The sequence below is a fragment of the Anabrus simplex genome, chromosome 13 (genome assembly GCF_040414725.1).
Source record: "Anabrus simplex isolate iqAnaSimp1 chromosome 13, ASM4041472v1, whole genome shotgun sequence".
NCBI lineage: Eukaryota > Metazoa > Arthropoda > Insecta > Orthoptera > Tettigoniidae > Anabrus > Anabrus simplex.
Window position 1 is genome coordinate 49575245 of NC_090277.1, and position 23323 is coordinate 49598567.

The 23323-nt window shown below is 45.0% G+C and overlaps 1 protein-coding gene across 2 annotated transcripts in view; it reads left to right on the forward strand.

The window, feature by feature from the left end:
* Nucleotides 1-739: 739 nt before the first annotated feature.
* Nucleotides 740-23323, forward strand: part of Gel (Gelsolin) — a 217226-nt gene continuing 194642 nt past the window's right edge. For both annotated transcript variants that reach the window (XM_067157298.2, XM_067157299.2), the window contains exon 1: nucleotides 740-811. The gene's annotated coding sequence lies outside the window, so the exon portion shown is untranslated. The remainder of the gene's footprint in view (nucleotides 812-23323) is intronic.

Consider the following 23323-nt stretch of genomic DNA (forward strand, 5'->3'; position numbering starts at 1 on the left):
CCCAGCCTGTGACTGTGGTGCAGTTAAACAGACTATCGACCATATCGTCACCGAATGCATTGGAAGGGCATTTGCTGGATCTAGCCAGGACTTTGTGGTGGCTTCTGCTGAGGCCATACAATGGCTAGAGAATTTGGATCTAAATCTTTGAACCCTTTTGCTTGCATGATTGTTTTCAATGTTATGTGTATATCTTATAATTATGTATATAATGGTTTGTGCTTACTGTTCATTTATATTTAATCTTTGTATTGTTTTGTGTACATTACCATACTCTAATAATAATAATAATCACAATTTCCCGTGTTACCGATTATGGACCCAGATATACACAATCATTCACCAACTCCAGTTCATTCAGGCATCCTGTTATTTGGATTGGGATTTGACTTTATCGGTTGATAACCATTAGTTTGGTCTTTTTTTTTTCATGTTAATTTCTAGACCAAAGTACTTTTAAGTACTTGAGTATAATTCTTTCTTAGAAGGTGCTTGTTATAATAGTGCCTAGGAACTCAGGAATGTTAAATCCGCCACTGCTTGCCCGCACAGTCAAGCCAATTGGTCAGTTTTTGTTTCTTTCCTATGCTTCGTCATTATCAGATTATTCTTTATAAGCTAAACGCTCAATTTCCTCTCTGGGCGAAACTTGTTTATGTCGGAGTGTTTTTTCCCACTCCGCCTTCTCTTCTTTCATTCTGCGAATCCACGCATCATTATTAATCACGCTGACTGGGCTCCTTATATAACCCTGGGTCAGTTAAGTTTGTTGCCATTGCTAGTGCTGCAGTCAGAACGTCTCCGTGATTCGGTGAGTAGCCGCTTCATTTGTTTTTCAAGCACTGCCATTTGGATTCACAGTAACCGTAGCACAAAGTTATAGTAAAGTGTATCAGTCTTAATAGCAATATCAAGATCGACTGATCCATGGACATCTTCATGCTGGCTAATAAATAGAACAGTTAATGCTTTATAGAGCTGAATAGAGTGTTCCAACCAAGGTCTTCCTCCAGATGATTCCAATCACGTTGTACACAAACAAGACCTTTCTCTTTGAAACCTTCATGGACTTCCTCTAATCTGATTAGAAGATATTTCGTTCACCCTGCACGGGTCTTTAAGTTATAAATCAATTCGTATTAATTCGCCGCTCTTTTTTGCTAAATTTTCAGAATGACATATTTTGGTGTTTAAAAAACAATTTTCGATTGTGATGAATATAACCTTCTTTCAGTCGCATAACTTACGTTTGAGTATCGTGATATTACGTCTACTATTCAATTAGAGCTCGCCAGCAGTCCTGGCTCCATGGTTAAATGGTTATCGTGCTGGCATTTGGCCCAGGGTCTCTCGGGTTCGATTCCCGGCGTGGTCGGGGATTTTAACCTCCATTGCTTGATTTCTATGTCTCGGGGGCTGGGTATGTGTGCCGTCTTCATCATTAGAATTCATCATCGGCAGGGCCCCATCCTCATAGACGCATAGGTCGCCTATACGACGTCAACTCGAAAGACCTGTAGGAGGCCTCGCTGGTGGTGATTATTGTTTTAAGAGGAAGAACAACCAGGAAACCATTTTCTATATACCATTAATCAGGGAGAAAAAGGAAGGGATCAAACACTTCGAAAAATGAAGGTATCGGCCAAAGAAAGACAAGGCCCACGAAGGGTGTGAAAATGAAAGACTCCCTAGCCCTCGGAACGTAATCGTGTCGAGGTCGGAAAAGAATAAGTGTTGACCAAGGAAGGTCGGATAGGATAGATGAAAGTGAGTAGCCTGGCACAAGTAAGTGGTAGCAATGCCAGGACTCAGCTAAAGGGCCAACCCAAGCTCCCGAGTTGAGAGCCTCTGGCTGTTCTTTTAGTTGACCGTGGGTGTTATTATACCACCCCCACCCACAGGGGGAATGCCAGGCTTTCTCGGATGTCACACGTTATTATTACCAGTAGTCGCCATTGTCTGCGGTTTTCCGAATTGTCATTCGAAGAGGTGTGAGAGTTTATCCATCTTCTGGGAACTCTTCCAAGCGGCCTGATCCCATTTATTTTTCCTTGGACAAGTAATTTTAACATGGATATATTTTTGGGCTGGGGATTCTATATGGAATTTTTTTTTTTAAAGTCACTTGGCTATTTCTAGCCGGGTGCAGCCCTTGTAAGGCAGACCCTCCGATGAGGGTAGGCGGCATCTGCCATGTGTAGGTAACAGAGTGTTATTGTGATGGAGGATAGTGTTATGTGTGGTGTGTGAGTTGCAGGGATGTTGGGGACAACACAAACACCCAGTCCCCGAGCCAAGGGAATTAACTATTTAAGGTTAAAATCTCCGACCCGACCGGGAATCGAATCCGGGATCCTCTGGACCAAAGGCCAGCACGCTAACACTTTAGCCATCGAGCCGGACGATATGGAATTAGCGTCATCAATTTGGCGTAGACAATTTTGCATGGACAGAAAAGCGACACGGTGGTAACCAGGCAGCCAGTCTTCGTCCTCTTCTTCCTGACATTATTAGCGTGTGCCAGAACTCTGCCTTCTATACAATTTTTTTTATTTTTTTATTTATTTATTTTTTATTTATTTATTTATTTTTTATTTTTTTATTATAATTTCTGAATCCATTTCTCTTCAGTCTGCGAAACAAATTTTGAGTCATAAATATTTATAGGTCCGCCTCTGTGGTGTAGTGGTTAGTGTGATTAGCTGCCACCCCCGGAGACCCGGGCTCAATTCCCGGCTCTGCCACGAACTTTCAAAAGTGGTACGAGGGCTGGAACGGGGTTCACTCAACCTAGGGAGTCAACTGAGTAGAGGGGGGTTCGATTCCCTCCTCAGCGATCCTCGAAGTGGTTTTCCGTGGTTTCCCACTTCTCCTCCAGGCAAATGCCGGGATGGTACCTAACTTAAGGCTACGGCCGCTTCATTCCCTCGAGTCCGAGGGGAAAACCGAACCTGGAGAGTAAACAGATTAAGAAGAAAGAAAATAATATTATCACATTAAAGAATTCCAGTCATATCAATTGGTGGAATACATAATATTCTTACTATCTGGAAAAAAAAAATACTACGGGGGTAAGATAACCCTAGCACCGCTAGGTGTAAATAAAATACAACCTCAGTTTTATATTGTATTGGATTTATTGAATGCTTTGCATTAAAACAAATAGGAAAAAGCGAACCTACGCAGAGAATATTTCGTGGAACAAAACACCCGTGCTTTGTAGAGGTATGAAAATAGTCTGTTTTATGTTGTACAAGGTTTGTCTTCCATTCTACAATGCACGTTCTTTCTTTCTTTCTTTCTTTCTTTCTTTCATAATCTGCTTACCCTCTGGGGTTGGTTTTCCCTCGGACTCAGCGAGGGATCCCACCTCTACCGCCTCAAAGGCAATGTCCTGGAGCGTGAGACATTAGGTCGGGGGATACAACTGGGGAGGATGACCAGTACCTCGCCCAGGCGACCTCACCTGCTATGCTGAACAGGGGCCTTGTGGGGGAGGGGGGATATTGGAAGGGATAGACAAGGAAGAGGGAAGGAAGCGGCCGTGACCTTAAGTTAGGTACCATCCCGGCATTTGCCTGGATGAGAAGTGGGAAACAACGGAAAACCACTTCCAGGATGTCTGAGATGGGAATCGAACCCACCTCTACTCAGTTGACCTTGAGTGCACACCGTTCCAGCCCTCGTACCACGTTTCAAATTTCGTGGCAGAGCCGGGAATCGAACCCGGGCCTCCGGGGATGGCAGTTAATCACACTAACCACTACACCACAGAGACGGACACAGTACACGTTATTAGGTAAAAACTAAATTTTATGACATTGTTTTTGTATACCGTAAGAAAGCCGGTCTCCGGCATTGAATTCAGTGTGTTAAAAAAAAAAGTATTTACAATCACCTTTCAAACCGTAGATAAAGTTTTTTTTTTTTTTTTAAAAAGATCTCTGAGGGGTATTGAATTTGGTTAAATGTGATCAAAATAATTAGATGTAAGGAAAGCAGATTTGAAATCAGCACACCTAAGTTAGGTAAGATCACCTATGAAACCGTCCGGCTCCATGGCTAAATGGTTAGTGTGATAGCCTTTGGTTACAGGGGTCCTGGGTTCGATTCCCGGCAGTGTCGGGTTAATTGGTTAATTCCGCTGACACTGAAGCTGGGTGTATGTGGCGTCTTCATCATCATTTCATCCTCGTCACGACGCGCAGGTCGCGTACGGGCGTCAAATCAGAAGACCTGCATCTGGCGAGCCGAACTTGTCCTCGGACACTCCTGGCACTAAAAGCCATGCGCCATTTCCATTTCATTTACCTATTAAACCTTTTACCAGAGGAAAAAATTTGCAGGCTAGTATTGGTATTTGGTGGCGGAGCAATACTAAGGGGGCCAAAGCAAGACATGTAAAATTTTCCAATTAATACTAGTTGTGTCGTAATCCTATAAAGATTTCGGGAAATATGTGTTCAAGAATAACGGCCGAAGGGGTCTGACGTGCTGACCATACGACACCTCGTATTCTGCAGGCTTCAGGCTGAGGAGGGGTCGCTTGGTAGGCCATGGCCTTCAGGGCTGTTGCGCCATGGGGTTTGGTTTTTGGTGTTCAGTCTCAAAATTGTAAGCAAAGCAAAGTTACTTCCGTACAGGCCATGAAGGCCCTTGGAGGAGTGGAGGATAAAAGCTTCCACCATTGTTAACCTCAGCACGTGATGAGGTAGAGTGGTTAGCTCTACGCCCAGCCGCCTTTGCCCCCAGGAATTAACCTGGTACTCATTTTTGGTGTAGGCTGAGTGAAACTCAGGGCCATATGCACCTCCGGAAGTGGAAATATCGTATCTTAAATTTTACGACTTCCTGACGGGGATTCGAACCCACGTCCTTCCGGGCGAACCGAGCACGCCTTTGCCGCCTCGGCCAGGCAGCGCCTCAGTCTCAAAATTGTCCATAACGAAAGTGAACGAAAGTGTAATTTCCGATCATTTACATCTGATACATGTTTTGAAGTCCGCCTCTGTGGTGTAGTGGTTAGCGTGATTAGCCGCCACCCCCGGAGGCCCGGGTTCGATTCCCGGCTCTGCCACGAAATTTGAAAAGTGGTACGAGGGCTGGAACGGGGTCCACTCAGCCTCGGGAGGTCAACTGAGTAGAGATGGGTTCGATTCCCACCTCAGCCATCCTCGAAGTGGTTTTCCGTGGTTTCCCACTTCTCCTCCAGGCGAATGCCGGGATGGTACCTAACTTAAGGCCACGGCCGCTTCCTTCCCTCTTCCTTGTCTATCCCTTCCAGTCTTCCCATCTCTCCACAAGGCCCCTGTTCAGCATAGCAGGTGAGGCCGCCTGGGCGAGGTACTGGTCATACTCCCCAGTTGTATCCCCGACCAAGAGTCTGAAGCTCCAGGACACTGCCCTTGAGGCGGTAGAGGTGGGATCCCTCGCTCAGTCCAGGGGAAAAACCGAACCTGGAGGGTAAACAGATGATGATGACATGTTTTGAAATTTAAAAAAAAAAAGCAAAGCAAATCCAAGTCCGCCTCTGTGGTGTAGTGGTTAGCGTGATTAGCTGCCACCCCCGGAGGTCTTGGTTCGATTCCCGGCTCTGCCACGAAAATTTGAAAAGTGGTACGAGGGCTGGAACGGGGTCCACTCAGCCTCGGGAGGTCAACTGAGTAGAGGTGGGTTCGATTCCCACCTCAGCCATCCTCGAAGTGGTTTTCCGTGGTTTCCCACTTCTCCTACAGGCGAATGCCGGGTTGGTACCTAACTGAAGGCCACGGCCGCTTCCTTCCCTCTTCCTTGTCTATCCCTTCCAATCTTCCCATCCCTCCACCAGGCCCCTGTTCAGCATAGCAGGTGAGGCCGCCTGGGCGAGGTACTGTCATTCTCCCCAGTTGTATCCCCCGACCAAGAGTCTGAAGCTCCAGGACACTGCCCATTGAGGCGGTAGAGGTGGGATCCCTCGCTGAGTCCGAGGGAAAAGCCGAACCTGGAGGGTAAACAGATGATGATGATGATGAAAGCAAATCCAAACAAAACTAAACCTAAGGGCCTTGCCCTATCAAGCGACCGCTGCTCAGCCCGAGTTGTCATGTAGTCGGCACGACGTATCCCCTCGGCCGTTATTATTGGGTTTCTAGATCGGAGCCGCCATCTCATCGCCAGATAGCTCCTCAATTGTAATCACGTAGGCTGAGTGGATCTCGGACCAGCCATCAGATTCAGTTTAAAAAACCTGACTTGGCCCGGAATCGAACCTGGAGCATCTGGGTAAGAAGCAGGCATGCTACCCCTACACCACGGGGCCTAACAATCGTGACCCAGGGGCTCTTAACTTGGGAACGTGGGTTGCGGCCACGGGGACCTTAGGTGATTCGTAGCATTGTTTCCATTGTGCCAGGCTCCTCACTTTCATCTATCCTATCCGACCTCCCTTGGTCAACTCTTGTTCTTTTCCGACCCTGACGGTATTGGGGAGTTTTTATTTACACGCCCTTCTGTCTTTATTTGGTCGATATCTTCATTTTTCAAAATATCAGACCCCTTCCACTTTTTCACCTCTGATTAGTGTTAATAGAGGATGGTTGCCGAGTTGTACTTTCTCTTAAAACAGTAATCACCACCTGACAATTGAAGCAGATGGTGACACGAAATCTTTCTGTGGTCAGTAATGGCGTTCATTATATTTTGTACTTTTAACATCTGGCGGATGTCTTCATTCCGCCGATGATCAAGGCCTTCTCAAGGTCGAAGCAATCTCATCTCTACTACTTGAAGACCATGAGCTTTTCCTGACTATAAGGATAGACTCGTAGCTTTCAACCTTACGTTAGAGCTGGAACTGCCATTGTTTTCATCGAGACCCTTCTTATGGATCCTATAAGCTTCTAAAACGTTCTCCTTATTAAAAAAAACATATTAAATGTGCAGTATTGTAGTCTCGGATGAACTCTGTTTAAACTCCTCTTTAAGATTGTCGCTGAAAGAGAGGAATTTATGATGCAGCTGAAGGTGATTCGTCTCTGTCTTCAATACAAGGAAGGATTGGCTAAAACCATCCATCCACTAAGACAGACGTATATTCGTAATGGAATGATTATAATTAATTTCAATTCACAATTTACGTTGCACCGACACAGATAGGTCTTACGGCGACGATGGGATAGGAAAGGCCTAGGAATGGGAAGGAAGCGGCTGTGGCCTTAATTAAGGTACAGCCTCAGCATTTGCCTGGTGTGAAAATGGGAAGCGACGGAAAACCATCTTCAGGGTGCCGACAGTGGGATTCGAACCCACTGTCTCCCGGATGCAAGCTCACAGCTTCGCGCCCCTACCCTCACAGCCAACTCGCCTCGGTAATTAATTTTAGTTACTCACAGACAAATGCTCCGCATTTCAAAGGGGATCAAGCTGAAAATTAGTGAAGTACTGAAATATTACTCGCGAAACTTTTAGTGATACCTGGACTCTCTAGTGCTGAATCGGTAGACCTCGGCAATCTTCGAGATTCGTATTGGCAACCTTTGAACACAAACTATGAATCGCCGTGAGACATCTGGTGTACACTTTACGTACTAGGAGCGCAGCCGTGGTTGTTGTTTACACAGCAAAGCCAAAATATAGAATTCATGCTAGGAACAAGATTCGCATCGAGAAATGTTATATAATGTGTGTGTGACACAGTTGTTGACTTAAGATAATAATGGTTTAGAAAATTCCTATCGATCGATCGATCATATTATCGATTCAATTCAGATTTCATTTCCATTCCGTTGCAGTATTATTCCTCACCCCCGTACAAAGAAGTATCACTAAAAGTTTCGCGAGTAATAATACAAGATCAGTGTCCGTCTGTTATTTTATTAATTATTATTATATTTGTTATTATTATCATTATTTTGTTATCATCACAATCTTTTTCCTGTTCCTATTCCGGCACAAGCAAACGGACTTACCGTCCCATTAGTTCTTATCTTGAGTTAATTATTATTATTGTTATTATTATTTTAATTATTATTATTATTATTTATGTTTCCGTCCGAAGTGAGGACATTTTGTATTATGTGACAGTGTTTCCGTTTCGTTTTTCTGCAGTGCCACAAGGTAGTGCGTGTGATTCTAATTTCCGTTTGTTTTCCACAGTGCATTTATTCGTGTCAATTAACATTCTACTTGCGGCACGTTCTTTATTTACGTTATGTGGACTTGCTTAAGCTAACAATTGGTGTTCTTTTTTTGCTAGGGGCTTTACGTCGCACCGACACAGATAGGTCTTATGGCGACGATGGGATAGGAAAGGCCTAGGAGTTGGAAGGAAGCGGCCGTGGCCTTAATTAAGGTACAGCCCCAGCATTTGCCTGGTGTGAAAATGGGAAACCACGGAAAACCATCTTCAGGGCTGCCGATAGTGGGATTCGAACCTACTATCTCCCGGATGCAAGCTCATAGCCGCGCGCCTCTACGCGCACGGCCAACTCGCCCGGTAATTGGTGTTCTTGAACGTTATTCTACCAAATTTTATTCCATATTCTTTATATTCAGTGTTGCCTTCCCTTTATTTCTGCAATTTCGTCTGTTATTTGTAGCAATTTGCCAGTGCACATTCTGTTAATTTCCTACTTGCTATGTTGTGAACTTGACTAGGGCAGTGCTTATGTTGTCAGAGCCTTAGTCAGAGCATTGACCAACTTGTCTTGGTCTTGCGTCGCCCTATGGACTATATAAACTCTTGCTCCAATACGCTACGATGCAAACATGTTCTCTTCGTTGTATATTTATCATTTTGTAATCTTATTCTGTAAATATCTGTATACCTCTGTATCCTGACTCGTTATCCTCCTACTTTTCCCTTACGTATATCTACACATACTATTAAACACTTCGATTTTCTTATACGCATATAAATTATATTGTATAGGCCTAAGAGCTACTTTGTTTAGCTGACGGATAGGGTAGGAATGAAATAACCTTCTAATAAATAAATAATACAAGACGAAGGTTAATGTTCTAAGCTGCTGATAATTCCCTCCACCACAGAGTGCGATTATCAACAGACATCCACGGTATTCTCTGCCTGTCGAAAGACGGAATAAAATGGGTAAATCCCCAGCGGCTCTCAACTTGAGGGCATGGGTTGGAGATGCTAACTGCGAAATGCCGTCAGTTGTATACTCCTCCGATATACCTTCTTCTTATTCTTCCGATTTTCCCACATACGTGCATTTGTCCGGATTATTTTCCCGCAGGAGTTCTTTTTCGTGCCAGTAAATTTACCGACATGAGGCCGACGTATTTGAGCACCTGAGCCAGTACCGAATCTCCCAATTTGGGGTCACAAGGCCAGCGCCTCAGCTGTCTGAGTCACTCAGCCCGATAATTTAAAAAATAAAATCTATGTATTTTTGTAATCTTACCGTTAAGTCTTTCTTTTTGCACATTTCGTTTCATTTCATTATCCATTTAAATTCCAGGTTTGGTTTCTCCCCACCAGACTCAGCGAGGGATTCCACCTCAGTGTCCTGAAGCGTGAGACTTTGGGTCGGGGATACAACTGGGGAGGAGGAACAGTACCTCGCCCAAGTGGCTTCACCTGCTATGCTAAACAGGGGCCTTGTGGGGGATGAGAAGATTGGAAGGGATAGATAAGGAAGAGGGAAAAAAAATCGGCCGTCGCCTTAAGTTAGGTACCATCCCGGCATTTAGCTGGAGGAGAAATGGGAAACCACGGAAAACCACTTCGAGGATGGCTGACGTGTAAATCGAACCCCCGTCTAATGAGTTGACCTCCCGAGGCTGAGTGGACCCCATTCCAGTCCTCGTACCACTTTTCACATTTCGTGGCAGAGCCGAGAATCGAACCCGAGCCTTCGGGGGTAGCAGCTAGTCTCACTAACCACTACACCACAGACACAGACCTTTTGCACATACTGTACTAAGGAGATATAGTTTACAATAAAGCTTTCTTTCTTTCTTTCTTTCTTTCTTTCTTTCTTTCTTAATCCGTTTACCCACCAGGATTGATTTTTCCCTCGGACTCAGCGAGGGATCCCACCTCTACCACCTCAAGGGCAGAGTCCTGGAGCGTGAGACTTTGGGTCGGAGACATACAACTGGGAAGGAGGACCAGTACCTCGCTTAGACCGCCTCACCTGGTATGCTGAACAGGGACCTTGTTGGGGGGGGGGGGGGAGATCGGAAGGGATATACAACAAGGAAGAGGGAAGGAAGCGACCGTTGCCTTAAGTTAGGTACCATCTCTGGGGAGGTGAAGTGGGAAACGACGGAAAACCACTTCGAGGATGGCTGAGGAGGCAATCAATCCCCCCTCTACTCAGTTGACCTTCCGAGGCTGAGTGGGCCCCGTTCCAGCCCTCGTACTACTTTTCAATTTTCGTGGCAGAACCGGGAATCGAACCCGGGCCTCCGGGGGTGGCAGTTAATCACACTAACCACTACACCACAGAGGCGGACAAATATATATTCGCATATTGAACATAATCCATTTCACTGATTTCATGAGATTTTAAAATAAATCGTAAGCCTGAATGTGTACAATACGCGTTTCTTTCAGTGACCCAGTGTACGCTTAAATTAAGGCCACGACCGCTTTCTTCTAACTCCTAGGCCTTTCCTATCCCGTCGTCGCCATAAAACCTATCTGTGTCGGCGCGACGTAAAGCCACTAGCAAGAAAAAAAAGTGTACGCTTAGTGTCCCTGAAACGTAGGTGTTTGTATTTGCTGCAGTTAAATGTATTGATAGGATTTATACAATTTCTTTGAGAGGGCCCATCCACTGTATAAATTTTACAGGTGGACCCGTATCATATTCGTTATCCCTCCGAGGAACATCTTTCCGAAACAAAGGAATTGTCCCGGTAATATCGAAAGATTTGATACTTCCTTATCAGAGCAGTAATTTGGTTACCCCTAGGAATAGGAGTGAGTCGCAGCTGCCACCCACAGGCAACACAACGAGCATTGAATCTCGCAAGAACTCGAGACCCTTAATAAAGGAAATGCACATCTGTTGACTCCGAGATCTGCAGACTACAACAGTTCTCGAGAGAACTTTTCTTACATCTGCCTTCGCCTACCTCAAACAGAACTGTGTGTGGTCCAGCTCCAAAGATATATGGTTAGCATGACGGCCTTTGATTCATGAGGCCCTGCGTTCGATTTCCGGCCGGGTAAGAGATTTTAACCTTAATTGGTTAATTGCACTGGCTCGGGGCAGGATATGTTTGTGTCGCTCTTAACATTTGTGTTTATTTCTATATTAATTTCATCATGTTCATTGATAAAAATTAGCAGAATATAGGGTGGTCGGGCTGGTCGGGAAGATCGTGAATCGGGTATATGAGCATCAGATGGGAGTTGTCTGTGGTTAGTGTGATTAGTTGCCATTACCGTCCGGCACCGCGGTGTAGGGGGCAACGCGTCCGCCTGTCACCCGGCGGCCCCGATTCCCGGCTGGGTCAGGGGTTTTTAATTGTAAATGATTAATATCCCTGGCCTGGGGACTGGGTGTTTGTGTCATCCTTAACGTTCCTTTCCTCACACTTCTTCCATTCCAATTATACGCAGGTTCATATCACATGGTGCAAGTAGGGGCGAAAGATCTCTATAGGTCGACGCCCCGAACAAATAGCATTTTTTTAATAATAAAAAAAGCTGCCATCTCCAGAGGCTTGGATTCGATTTCCGGCTCTGCCACGAAATTTGAAAAGTGGTACAAGGACTGGAACGGGGTCCACTCAACCTCTGGAGATCAACTGAGTAGAGGGGGGTCGATTCCCACCTCAGCCATTCTCGAAGTGTTCTTCAGAACTTTCCCACTTCTCCTCCAGGCAAATGCCGAGATGTTACCTAACTTAAGGCCATAGCCGCTTCATTTCCTCTGCCTTGTCTATCCTTTCCAATCTTCCCATCCCCCCACAATACCCTTGTTCAGCATAGCAGGTGAGGCCGCCTGGGCGAGGTACTGGCCTTGTTGTAACTACAAAGACGCACACACGAAATGCTGTCAATTGTGTACAGTTTTATTTACAAATTATATACAAACACACGCACTAATAACTGCCCTCTTAAACAACACACTGCTACGAAGAAGAAGAAGAAGAAGAAGAGGAGGAGGAGGAGAAGAAGAAGAAGAAGAAGACTGCAACACTTGCATTTCAACCAACTACCAACCCAACAAAGTTTACATACTTGACTGCAAACACTCGGCTAACGACTTCCACTACAAGTCGCGTTAAATAACTCAACTCCCAAGACTGCCAGGCTTCTAGAAGAATATGACACAGCATATTTTCTCGTAATTTCGAGAGTCTCCAATAACTTATTTACAATGAAAGGAATTTTCTACACAATTCCAGTGGCAAGATGCGTCGTTCTGGACTATTACAATGTGTTGCACACCATTACGCTGAATTTATACATCATATTTACAGGTAATAATAAATTATATACTATTAATTACGTGTTCTTACATTCAATATTAATATACATACAGCAGATGTTTCATGACAACATAACCTCACAAATTAATCGATCACGATTTATACCGAAGAAAGTCCGTACATAACTACGTGAATAATAATAATAATAATAATAATAATAATAATAATAATAATAATAATCGAAATCGATATTTCCATTATTTGCCCGTGTGTTAGAGAATTGTTTCCATTAGCCTTTCTCCCCAGCTGTATCCGCGACCTAAAGTCTCACGTCCTACGACAATGCCGTTGAGACAGTAGAGGTCGGATCCCTTGCTGCGTCCGAGGAAAAAAACCAACCCCTGAGGTTAAACGAATTAAGAAAGAAAGAAAGAAAGAAAAAGGAAAGGGAAAGGGAAAGGAAAGAAGGGGTTGGTATTACTGATAAATAATTTGAAAAAAATATTTCGATATCTCATATCGTCGTCCTTTTATCAATTGCTGAAGTTAGCAAATCAGATCACTTCGCGGGCGAATTCAAACGAGCTTTCCGACGCAGTATTGCTAAATCTGCACGTGGATTGAAACCGGCTTGAGGGCCTTACCGGTGTCACCGTAGCGTACTTGCTATGTCCGGAAAATATTTATAACACTGACGCGCAATTGGTCCTTGTTAATGAACAGGATAACGGCCCTTCACAGGAAATGCTGGAAACCGTGATTTCGATGCACCAATCAATTGCTGTCATATGTCTGCGCGTGCGCATCTCCCGCATGATCGGTCTCGAGTACGTTGCTGGTTCATTACGCGTGGGTGAGTGAGTGAGAGGAGCAGACGTGTTCTGTGAGTTTATTTACCCTGACAGGCTGAACCAGCCCTCATCTGAAGAAATTAAAAAGTGAGGATACAAAAGTCCTGACTCCACTTCACTCAGAGAACTCAACACGTGATGGTTCGTCTGGACGCATTAATGTATGCACAACAGTAAATTTGTAAGAAGAAATGCAGGCCGACAGCCTCTGTGGTGTAGTGGTTAGTGTGATTAGCTGCCACTCCAGGAGGCCCGTGTTCGATTTCCGGTTCTGTCAAAAATTTTTTTTTGCTAGTTGCTTTACGTCACACCGACACAGATAGGTCTTATGGCGACGATGGGATAGGAAAGGCCTAGGAGTTGAAAGGAAGCGGCCGTGGCCTTAATTAAGGTACAGCCCCAGCATTTGCCTGGTGTGAAAATGGGGAAACCACGGGAAACCATCTTCAGGGCTGCCGACAGTGGGGCTCGAACCCACGATCTCCCGGATGCAAGCTCACAGCCGCGCGCCTCTACGCGCACGGCCAACTCGCCCGGTTGTCGCGAAATTTGGAAAGTGCTACAGGAGCTGGAACGGGGTCCACTCAGCCTCGGGAGGTCAACTGAGTAGAGGTGGGTTCGATTCCCACCTCAGCCATCCTCGAAGTGGTTTTCCGTGGTTTCCCACTTCTCCTCCAAGCAAATGCCGGGATGGTATCTAACTTAAGGCCACGGCCGCTTCCTCCCTCTTTCTTGTCTATCCCTTCCAATCTTCCCATCCCCCCGCAAGGCCCCTATTCAGCATAGCAGGTGAGGCCGCCCGGGGAAGGTGCTGGTAATCCTCCCCAGTTGTATCCCCCGACCCAGAGTCTGAAGCTCCAGTACACTGTCCTAGAGGTGGGATCCCTCGTTTAGTCCGAGGGAAAAATCGACCCTGAAGGGTAAACAGATAAAGAAGAAGAAGAAGAAGAAGAAGAAGAAATGCAACGCCTTTTTTATAATGTTTTTAAATTTATTTGGCTTTTAGTCCATCAACTATACAGCCAGCAAACCATTAAAAATTCACATGTCACACAATAATACATATATACATATGACAGACACAGATATGAAATGACATAAATGGCAGAAATAAAATTTCACTCCACAAACTCCCTGGATGTTCTGGCAAATAAGAGCGGTAAAAAGACAGAAATTATATATTTAAAACACTATATTTGAGAAATTGTGGCTGAAGTCGCTTAAACTCTCTGTTTGATAGGAGAAAGAAGACCTGGCACGCTGTTTAGAGACAGTCTCTTTCACACCACATACTCCTTGAATGTTCTGACACTCACAATTCATTACGCTTTTTTTAACGTGACGAAAACCATTACAAATTTTTGATTACGAGAGGTAAAAGCAAAGAGAAGAAGGACACAAATTATATATTTAGATCACTATTTTTGAGAAATTCAGCTAAAATTGCATATATCGTACTCTCTGGTTGGCAGAAGAAAGAAGAACTGGCACACTGGTTGGAAATGGAGTTCCAATTTTAATCAATTTTGAGAACATTACTGTTCGTGCAACACTATACTTTGAACAAACAAATACAACGTGGTTCAAATCTGCGACAAACGGATGGTCCAACACTTTTATACGGAAGAGATGGTCGGCGTAACATCCGCGTCCGAGTCGCATGCGTATGAGGGATGTGATGTGACGTCTGGCAAGCTTGATGCTGTCGAACCATGGTTTGTTAGGGATACTAGCTTGAAGTGCTTGGAGGAGGAAGGCCTGTGGGAAGGTCACGTAACAGATGGGAAGATGGTGTACATCAGGACGCAGCACATATCCTCAAGATCCGGAATTGGAGAGTAGCTGAACGAGATCGACAAGTTTGGCGGAGAGCAACTGGGAAGGCCATGACCCGAAAACGGGCCGTCGCGCCGTAGTTGAAGTTGAAGTTGAAGCTTGAAGTGCGGCATAATATCGTCCTTTGTGCAAATCCTGTGTATTCCATTCCGTTGACCATTTTCTTTAAGCTTTCATACGGATAATGGAAAGAAAGTCTGTATAAAGGGCCCCATAGACGGTCCGTCTTAGCGTCCGTCTTACCTGCGCAGTTATAAGACGACAGGTAAGACGGACCGTGTGTGGTATAATTTTCATCCCTGTACCGTCTTAGGCTTGACTCGAAGTGAATCTGGCAGCGCCTGATTTTTCTGTGCGTGTACAGGTAAGTCGGCGAGCAAGTTGGAGCGTGTGTGGGGTCTTCAGACTTAGCGTCAGTTTTAACTAATTGCTCCTACAGTGCAGTTCGCTCGTAGGACATAACGTCGGATGTAAGAATCATGCCTCGAGCGTTTCTAATGGAATTCATACAGCTATACCCTTGTAATCCGTGCTTGTGGAAAATCAAAAGTAAAGAGTACACGGTATAGGGTTATTTTTACGTTTTCCATCAACCGCACCCAGACAATTTGGAAAATTCCATTTTCTTTCAAACTGCTGTCCAATACACATCCATTCATCGTCTTCTGTTGGAAACTGAAACAAAATAAAATAAAAATTATTATTATTGTTATTATTATTAAATCATGCAACTAAAATATAATTTAAACCAAATGTAATTAATTATATTTTTTTGTTTTTAGGTTGGTTGGACGAAGACTTAATTTTCACACTCCGTTGTATAATTCTTCCTTATTGTACTCTAAGCATACATTATACCTTGTTTTATATTAAATTAACATGAAACACATTTCCTTTTACTTTGTACAAGAAACTTATAAATAAATTTTACTTACTTTGAGATACTGTTTCTTGAGCACCTTATATATTGCAGCGCAAGTCTCAGGAATAATTACTCCCAAAGACTGGGCTGAAATTGCAGCGGAAAATTTCAGATCTTCGTAACTTCTACCGGTTGCTAGGAAACGAAGTGTGACGTTGAATCGTTCATGCGGTGTTATTGCCCGTCTCATTGCACTGTCACTCTTTCTGATATGGGGCGCTACCAAGTGAAGAAGGTGTAAATACGTTTCACTGTCCATCCTCAAATAATTGTACGATTCACCTGGTTCAAGAGTTAAATCTTTCATTAAATGTACAGTATATGCGACAGTGTATCTCGGTTAAGTAACCAAGCTTTTGCCCATTTTGATCAAGCCCTTAGCTTTTGATCTCAAAACTAATGCTAGAGCGGTGTAAATTATAAGTTCTTCTAACATGTTATCCGTGCACGACTAGCGAAAACTGATCGCAAGTCTGACAGCAAAACGGAGCGTCTATGTCCTCTTCCGTGTTCCGTCTTACCTGGCATCTTAGAACTGCGCAGGCAAGACGGACAGTAAGACGGACCGTCTATGGGCCCCTTAAGGGAGTTGGATTGGTCGTAAGTTGGTTGCAGTTGTACTTTGTTTAGCGAGAAGGTCTACTGTTTCATTACGTTCGATTCCAGCCTGTCCCTTGATCCATAGAACTTTTTGCACAGATAAACGGCGTTGAGATTTCGTCGGACCTCGTTCCAGGTTTTCCTTCACTTTTTTCGGATAGTTACGGATGTTATTCGCTACAGAGCCTGTTTCGCGCCATTTTGCCACTAAGTTTTGCATTGTTGACTTTGGTGGAGGTTTTGCCAAACACTTCCTGTCTTAAACTCTTGCGCAAACAGTTCCGCACAAGTTTTCCACGAATCGTGCTTCGTATAACACTTGACAATGAACACGCGCTGTTTTATCGTGAGCCACATTTTATGTTGCATTCAACTGGTCACTAAACGCGTCTGCTCTTCTCACTAACTCACACGTAAAGACACGCGACGATTAGGGACAGAGCGTGCGAGAGATACTCACGCGCAGACATGTGACAGCAACCCATTGCTGCATCGAAATCACGGTTTCCAGCATTTCCTGTGAAGGGCAGTTCTCATGTGCATTAACAAGGGTCAATTCTGCGTCCGTCTTACGCCGTCTCTCAGGCCGGGAGATTGGTTACGGTGAAAGAGATGCTCGGGGAAGGTGAGGGGGTGGGCGGCCATGGTCTATACTAGGATCTGTCCCGGCAATCGCCTTAGTGCAGGAGAATGGGAAACCATAGAAAACCATTCTCAGGACAGCCGACGATGAGGACCAGCTCCTCTCCGTCTCCCGAATACAGAGACGTAGAGCCACGGTAGAGCCGTGGCCACCCCTCCTCTGCTTGGTTGGCCGGTCAAAGAGCAGAGCTGTTGGACCACAGACCAGCCATGGCCACTCGAAGGCCGAGACCCACTATCTATCTAACTAAGCTTTCATTCCTCCCCTGAGTGGGGGAAGGCGGGCCACCTAGTAGGAAACACCTACTCTCTGGCCAGGAGAGTTGCGGGGGTTAAAGGTGATGTGCTATATGTAGGAGAGGGTAAATAGAGGTGATGGGAATGGGAGATATGATTGGGGGCGTCTTGGTTTTTCTCTTTCTGTATTCCCTTTATTTGCTTTTTATTTGTTTTTATTATTTTTCTTTATTGTTTTATCATAACATGATTGTGGTGTTTTATCGATGTTGAAGAATTTGTTGGTTACATAACTGCACAAAATATAACAATACATAAATACAGGCTTATTTCGTCTTAAATATTTCTTTTCTTTTATTTATAGCAACGTATCTCGGACGCGCATTCCGAAAGAGACAATGTTACAGAGAATGACAGAGAGTTACATAATTACATTACATATATTGTGCTGGTACAATGAGTGGGGTCGGTAGAAAGTTGGAGGAAGGAGTAGGGTAGTATGGAGAGAGGAAGTAATAGAGGGCTGTGGTCATGTTAGTGATGGAAGTAGCGAGTAAACGAAGAAGGTCCAAGATAGGGAGGGGCGGTAGGAGGAAGTTGGGTTGGGGAGCGAGGACCTTAATAGGTGGCGGGGGTGGGGTGGGTGGCGGGACCGGAGGGGGGCGAGGAGAGGGGGTGTTAGGAGAAGAACGGCCATGACGGGGTGGGGAGCGGGAATGTTCCACTCTGTAAGACCTTCCGCGGAGACGGACGCCAGTGATGATCAGCCGGTCGACGTCGGTGGCAGGCGAGAGTTGAAGGCGGACCATGAATGTTGGGCCGTGATCGTTGAAGATCCGGAACGCTCGACGGGCCGGGACACCTTCCAGTTGAAGTTCATGGAGGATATCTTGTTCCGTGATGGCCGGGCCAATGCCACGAAGGACACAGCTCACAGACGATGGGAGTTGCCGCGTTGTGGCGTCGGATGACGGTTCTTGATGAGAAGGTGGAGCCTGAGATGTGGTAGTCTGGGGATTGGCAGGGGATTGCAAGGGACTCGAAAAAGAGAGAGGTAGGGAGGTGGTGGAAGTAGACGTAGTAATGACGGACGAAGTAGGCAGGGGAATGGAGGCAGAAGTGGTGAAGGTAGAAGTAGTGGTGGTAGACGTAATGGAGGTGGGAGGCGGTGGGGACGGTATGTTGCGAGAAGAACGGGGTTGGACAGTGAGAGGGAGCTCAGGAAGGCAGCGCAGGTCATGTAAAAGACACTCTGGAGTAGGCACCACTTCATGGAGTCTGCCGGAAATGAGGGCGCCACTGGTGATGAAACGAGCCACTTCGTCTTGCTCTCGGAAGAAGGCCAGGACATCCGGTGAAGTTTGACCAGAGGACTTGTCTTGGAGCCGGACAACTTCCCATATCCCGATGCAGGCACGGTGAAGTTCGAGACAGATAAATTGGTCCGAGAAGGTAGTGTCCACGCCTTTAATGAGGCAAGTATACATGGTGGAAGGGGAAGGCGACAGCCAACTAGGCGTCTGCCCGTTAGATTATTCTTGGGCCGACTGAGCTGCAGCAGAGAAGAGCGCCACCCAGCCGAAAAAATCGTGGACATGCGTGTGTGTGTGTGTGTTAATGCCAAGGCACTTGGATGCGATCACTAATCAGTATGACAAATAAATAAAAATCGCAATCCGCCGATCATCACGTCCAACTGATCGTACCCATTGATCTGTAAAGTGGATCTGGAGTGGAGACGGCTATTGGCGTTCAGACACCAATAGTACGGCCGTGTCGATAACTTTGTAGTTCCGCCGGCTATCAACAGATCGCGACACCAACTTGTCTCAGGCTTGCTCGCTTCTAACTACCTTAGCTCGCTTCAGGCGGTCGAGAAGTCCAATACGTATGAAGCTGAAAATGCTTACCCGACTACAAACCAAGCGCAATAGGCAAATATTGTCAGATATTGTGCATGGTGGATGCCTAGCAGTGTAAACTGTCAAAATACCAGTAAAACACCTGGTCAGTATCGGTACTTAGCCAGAGAGAGAGCGTAACCCTCTAGGTGGCCCGCCCCACCCCTTCAGGATGTGGAATGAAAACATTGATATATAGTACCGGTTTGAAATTTTAATGTTGACCTTTCTTTTTTTAATACCGAATGCGTTACAGCCAATTATGCCTGCTAGCTCCGTACTTGGGAGACAGGAGGGTTCGAATCCCCCGTCGGACACCCTCGAAATGTTTTTTTTCCGTGGTTTCCTATTTCAAATCTAGGCAAATGTCGGGATGGTACCTCACTCAAGGTCACTGCCGCTTCCTTCCCATTCGTAACCCGTACAATTACACCTAAATTCAGAAACAAAACAGTTTAGGCCACGGCCGCCGCTCCGCCACCCATCACCTTCTCACAGAAGCGGCGTTACCGTCTAAGAGGCCCACCTCCCCGTTCATGGGAGGAATGAAAACAATTTAGTGCTAGTAATAATACTCCCAAAGAACCCCCGTGGCTCAGGCGGTAGCGCACCGGCTTCTCACCGCAGGGTTTCGTGGTTCAAATCCCGGTCACAACATGTGAGATTTGTGCTGGACAAAGCGTAGGCGAGACGAGTACTCCGGTTTTCCCTGTCAGCATCACTCTCCAATATCATTTCATTTCATGTCAGTCATCCGGTCACTCCATGTGAGATTTGTACTGGATAAAGCGGAGGCGGGACAGATTTTTCTCCGGGTACTCCGGTTTTCCCTGTCATCTTTCATTCGAGCAACTCTCTCCTGTATCATTTCATTTCATCTGTCAGTCATTAATCATTGCTCCAGAGGAGTGCCAAACGTTTCGGCCGCCGGCACATTTCCCATGCTCGCAGCTTCATTAATTCCATTCCTCGCCCGGTGGAATGACCGGAAACAGACAGAGGATTTTCAGTAATACTTCCACTTCGAGGAGTAGTACGTGGAAACCGAGCAGAGGAGGGTTGGCCACGGCTCTACCGTGACTCTACCCCTCTATTTAGCGTATGGCTAGAGATATGCCCAAATTGTTTATATAGTCTATAGCCTCTGGAGTCGCAAAAGCAAAGTCTCTTCTTCCATTCAGAGGAAGTTTGGTAGTTGCTGTTCCACAAGTACACGGCATCTCTAGTTTATTTATTTATTTATTCAGGATCAGCAACAACATAACGCCGAATTACAACGATCTGAGCTATGTACAATAGATATGAATCTAAAATTAAAGATATATACATATTTAAAAAGGACACAAATATACACAATGAAAACTGTACAATTCTATATAATACATATTTACATAAACAACGTTATTAACAAAGAAAAATACATTTACAGTAAATACAGGAGCAGAACGGGAAAGAACAAGAAGGAAAATTAAGTTATATGATAAATATCATGACAGAAGGAAGGAAACGTTACGAAGAGATCTAGGTTGTTGTTGATAGATAATGTATTAAACATTGCTGGAATACGTACCGAAAGGGACCTTTGGGTGAGAGAAAGCCGGGAGTAAGGAGTATGGAATAGGGTCTTCATTCTGGTATTACGGGATGGGACGTGGAGGGGGAATAAGGAAGCTAAATCTGGAGACCTAAACAGACCATTAACTGCTTTGTATAGCAGCTTTAGGTCGGCTACTTTCCTCCGAGCAGAAAGAGTCTTGAGGTTCAGTTTCCCAAGCACTTGGATAGTGCTTAGATTGCGACATGCAGGGACCCTGGCTCTGACGATAGCACAGAAAAAAGATTGTACACGGTCAAGGTGGCTGAGGTTTGAAGAAGCAGAAATGGATCAGACTGGAGAGGCGTATTCAACAATAGGTAAGATACAGGAGACGTAGAATGCTCTGAGGGCATTTACATCTGTGATGTCAGAAAACCTGTACAGTAAACCAAGGAGTGACATAGCACGTGAGGTAACCCTGTTTATGTGCGAGACAAACAACAATTTACTGTCAAAATGCACTCCTAGGTCTTTTTGATCGTCAACAAGAGCAATCGGTTGGTTCAGTAGGTGATATTGTTGTAGAACGGGGGATTTACGAAGTGTGAACGAAATGGTGGAACACTTGGAGGGATGAGGTTTAAGACGCCATGTAGTACACCAACCTGATAGTGAATCAAGTGCATTTTGCAATTGGATTGTATCTGTAGGAGAATCGATCTGCTTGAAGATTTTACAATCATCAGCAAAGAGCAGTATTTCACATGAATGGTGGGAAACAGTATCGATAAGGTCATCAATAAACAGAGCAAAAAGAAGTGGACCAAGGACACTACCCTGCGGGACACCAGAGAGGGTGGTGGTGAGAGAAGAACTGCATCCATCAAGAACAACGCGCAGTAGTCTTTCGCTCAGAAAGCTATTAATTAGAGCTAGGAGTCTCCCATGCACGTTAAACCGTTCAGAAAGTTTGTGCGCAAGAAGGGTGTGATCCACGGTATCGAATGCCTTCGCGATGTCGATATAGCATACATCAAGTTGAGAGCCCGCGTGGATGGCAGACGTGGCATGATGGAGGAGGATAGCCAAGTTAGTTACGCAGGAGCTTCCAGGAAGGAAACCATGCTGCTGAGGGGATATATATGGATTTGTAAACGCAAGCAAATGCTGATGGATGATCCTTTCACAAATGATTGATAAAGCAGGTAATATAGAGACCGGGCGATAATTTGCAATATCCGACCTCTGTCCACCTTTAAGAACGGGTGTGATATGCGCAAGTTTCCAGGAGCTCGGAAAGTAGCCGACTGAGAAGCACCGATTAAATATCACACTAATAGGGTATAAAAGAGTTACTGCTGTCTTCTTAAGAAAGATAGGACTAAGACCATCAGGACCAGTGGGTTTATTATCTGACAAAGACGAAAGTAGGGAGTACACTTCAGATTCAATGGTGGAAATATTACTGAGGCTATGGGAAGTAACAGGTTTCATTTTAGGAAAATCGGCATACTGTACAGTTTTAACAAAATTAGAGGTAAAATATTCGTTGAATAATTCAGATCTATCTGCTCCACTGGCTACAGACTGGTCCCAGGTTACTACTTCCGGTATTCGTTTATTGTCTCTTCTGTTATTTATAAGTGACCAGAACCTTTTACTGTTGTGTTTTACTTCATTGCAGGCTCCGTTAATATAGTCAGAGTAATCCCGCCTTAATAAGTACTTGTGGTGTTTGCGAAGGTCCGAGAATATTGGTGGTTTTCTCGAACGCAGACGATTAATATTCGCATCGCCGATGTCAGTATGTATAGGGAGTTTTGGATTATTCACTATTTTTAGTGAATTCTCTTAGGAGAGCATCTTTACGTCTGAGATCTGGAGGAGGGATATGACAACACTGGTACCGGTACCCACTGTGTGGGAGTAGATTTGATTGTGCCAGTGATGAGACGCATTGTAGTGTTCAGCTGGGTATCTATGATGTTTGTGTGGGCACTGTTCAGCCAAACAGCAGCTCAGTATTCAGCAGTCGAGTACACCAACCCTAAAGCTGAACATCTCAGAGTTGCAGCTGTAGATCTCCAAGTTGTTCCACACAGCTTATGAATTACGTTGTTGCGAGTTCTTACTTTGGCAGAGACTTTCAGGAGATGTTGTTTATAAGACAGTGTTCTATCCAGTGTGACTCCTAGATATTTAGGGTACATATTATGTCTCAATTCTGGTTGTCCATGAACACAATAAACTCCCTGTTAGCCATTTTATTGTTTAGGTGGAAGCAACAAACTTCAGTTTTGCTGATGTTTGGTTGGAGTCCCCATATTTTAAAGTAGTGTGCCAGTGTCTTGAGGTCTTCATACAGGATCTCTTCTGTTTTCTCTGTATACGGGAGACGGAGAGGGCC